This window comes from Gekko japonicus, unplaced genomic scaffold (assembly GCF_001447785.1).
Source record: "Gekko japonicus isolate JY-2015 unplaced genomic scaffold, Gekko_japonicus_V1.1 scaffold3381, whole genome shotgun sequence".
In the NCBI taxonomy this organism is placed as follows: domain Eukaryota; kingdom Metazoa; phylum Chordata; class Lepidosauria; order Squamata; family Gekkonidae; genus Gekko; species Gekko japonicus.
Window position 1 is genome coordinate 74,081 of NW_015162058.1, and position 3,439 is coordinate 77,519.

Sequence of the window (3,439 nt, forward strand, 5' to 3'; positions counted from 1 at the left end):
TTCCAAAGCAGTAACTGGAGTGGCCAGCTTTTTTAACCAGCTCTGCTTTTTTATTTTAATTATTTCTATCCCAATCTTCCCATTAGATATGCTCCAAGTGGCTTTGAGATAATTAAACAATAAACCATTCCATATGGGGGGCTTTAAAAAAAAATTGGCCATTGTTAAAGTAAAAAGGTAAAGGTTCCCTTGCTCGAAAGCCAGTCGAATCCAACTCTAGGGTTGGGGTGCTCATCTCCGTTTCAAAGCCGAAGAGCCAGCGCTGTCCGAAGACGTTTCCGTGGTCATGTGGCCGGCATGACTAAACACCAAGGCGCACGGAACGCTGTTACCTTCCCACTGAAGTGGTACCTATTTATTTACTTGCAATTTCTTGCTTTTGAACTGCTAGGTTGGCAGGAGATTGTTATAGTACTATAGCTATTAACGGGGTGTTGTTTTTTTAAGCCATTACAAGACCTCCAGTGGCTGCAGGGGGTGATGGCAGGAAAGTGCTCAGAAATCCCCTGTGCAAAAGCTCCATTGCCAATGTGAATGACTCTAGATTGGACTGGTGGTGGTGAGAGCCAAATGAAGAATCCTCACTGTATGGAAGCAGTCTTGGGACCTGATGAATATCTGTGGAAAGGGGGTGCCATCATCAAGGAGACGCTACAGAAAAATCCCTGACTAGTATGGCCATACAACTTATCTCAGATAATGCTGGTGGCTAAGGTCTGTCTTTCTTGCTTTCTTCCACAATATATGACTTGCACTGTGAGTATATTCGTCCTTCTGCATTTACGGCCCACCTTTCTCCCCAATGGGGGCCCAAAGTGCCTTTGATTGTTCTCCTTCCCTCCATTTTATACTCAGAACAACCCTGTTAGGTAGGAGAACAAGGAGTGATTCCACTGGCACCTTTAAGACCAACAAAATTGTATTCTGGGTATAGGCTGAGACTGTGTGACTGACACAGGTGACTTTTCATGGCAGAGTGGGAATCCAAGCCTGGGTCCCCCAGATTCTCTCAGATTCTAGCCAGAAAAAGTCTTGTCCCTTTACTAGAGGCTTCATATGTGGGTGTGGGCAGCTGAAGCTGTACATGGTACGGAGCAGTGTTCCCTCTAAGCTGAGTTAGTGTGAACTAGCTCACAGTTTGTTGGCCTCCGGCTCACACATTTTTGCCTTCGCTCAGGAAGGATGGCTCCAGAGCAAGCTAATTCAAGCAGTGGCCAAATCACTCACTCACAACTTTAATGCCAGCACCTCACAAAGTAGAATTTTTGCTCACAGGACTCCACAGCTGAGAGGGATCATTAGTAGGGACCTATATAACATCACCTGATAATTGCTGCAGATCAAACTGATATTAAAGGGACAGTTAGACGGACCATTTTAAATGTTGGCAGCCCTCCCCAGAATCTGGTCACAAAACAGGTGGGTCAAAAATTTATAAGCTACTCCATTTTTCACAAAGAAAAGTAATGTAGTTACCCTGACAAAATTGCAGTTCTCCAGTCCAGTAATCATCTTAGAAAGGATCTGCCCTGAGTCTCAGCGAGAAAGGTAGGGTATAAATAAAGCAAATAAAAATAAATATAAAGGGATTCTATAATAGAAGGAAAATATTCTCCTCAGGGGGCTTTAGTATGAAAGTTACACAACCTCCACGCAGTACCCTGATAAAGAGGCCTATCTTGCTCACAAGCTTGTGTATGCTGTTTACATGATATTTTGGTGACTCTTAATTTTTTTGTATTTTTTATACATGTGTGTGTGTGTGCGCGCACGCACACCTGGAAGTAATGGTGATCTCTGGTGAGTGACTGTGTGTGCACCTGGAAGTCATGGCAACCTCTGGTGACTGACCCCTACTGGGGGCCTGGAAGATATTCAGAGATGTGGCTGAATAAAGCCTGCCCCCGCGTCCTAACCAGTGTTTCCTCTAAGCTGAGTTAGTGTGAGCTAGCTCACAGGGTTTTTTTTAGCCTCCGGCTCACACATTTTTGTTTTGGCTCAGGAAGGATGGCTCTACAGCAAACTAGTTTATTCAGCAGCCAAATCGTTCACTCACAACTTTAATGCCAGTAGCTCACAAAGTAGAATTTTTGCTCACAAGACTCCACAGCTTAGAGGGAGCATTGCCCTACTGCTGGTATTTCAAGGAGATCTCCCATTCAAGTACTTGCCAGAGTTGACGCTTCTTAGCTTCTGATCGGGCTTGCCCGGGCTATCCAGGTCAGGTCGTGACTCTTAATTTTAAAAAATATTACATTTATGCTCTGAATCTTTATCTTCTTGTGCAGAACATTCTGTGGAAAATGTGTGTGGACCTATGCACAGGTGAATAGGCCATAGAGTCCTAGGTATGGTGGGGGTCAGATGAGTTATTTAAGAAACCACCTGAGCTATATAGCAGATGGCTGTCCTGTGTTCATATAGGTTCTGTGGTCATATAACTGTATACGTGTAGGTCTCAATCCATGCAAATGGAAACCTGGAGTGGGGGGATTGAGACTGTGAGAGGTACCTCTGTCAGGTGAGAAAAAAATGGCTATGAGATACATGACAATTCATTTTCATACTTTCTACAGGGAGTTGGGTGCTGTTTGGATTTTCCACCTCAGCCCTCAATTTCCAGAAGGCTTTATTTTTTCTCTTTTTCTTTTTTTGCTTCCTGGCTTCCACACTCCATGTGGGTACAAATTATCGAACGAAAGCACTTCCCAGGAGCCAATCTGTCATTAACACGCTGCCAACACTGTTTGCCAGCTTGGCTCTCCAAATTTTCCTTCTCAGTTGTGATAAGTACTGCACCGAGGAAATTCATATTCATGGAAAGGAGGGCAAGAGACGCACAGCGGTGACGAAATTATTCATTTCTGTTTCCATTTCTCAAGACTTGCTTGGCATGCAAGGATTGCCTTTTGTGGAAACGTCAGTGTTTTTGTCATGACTCTTTTATTCCGTTCCTGAATGCTGAGCATTCTCATTCTTCAACCGTTCCCCCCCCCCCAATTGTTTTTAATATAAAAAATTATGAGAGTCTGTTCCAACTGTATGGAATTAAATAACATTCAACACACTCTGAGCAAAAACCCACTTGCATATTAGTAACAAAAAACACATCCGTTCTGTTCTGGCATGTCTAATAAATATTTCTTATTCCAAAAGTTCATGTTCTCACACACGTTATCTAGAACCAGTTTCAGGTGAGGAGCCGTGTTGGTCTGCAGTAGAAGCAGAGGTCATTTCAGGGGGGATCGCGGGCCCGGGTGAGGTACGTGGGCGGGGCACATGACGAAGCCCCGCCCCCTGCTTCCGGCCGCCCCGCTTCCGGCCCTCATTCAGCCAGGAGGAGGCAGGAGAAGAGGGAGGATAAGTTGCTTCCTCCCTGCCTCTCCCCACCCCTGCCTGCCTGGGGCCAGGGAGGGCCTTGGCGGGGCTTCCTCACACT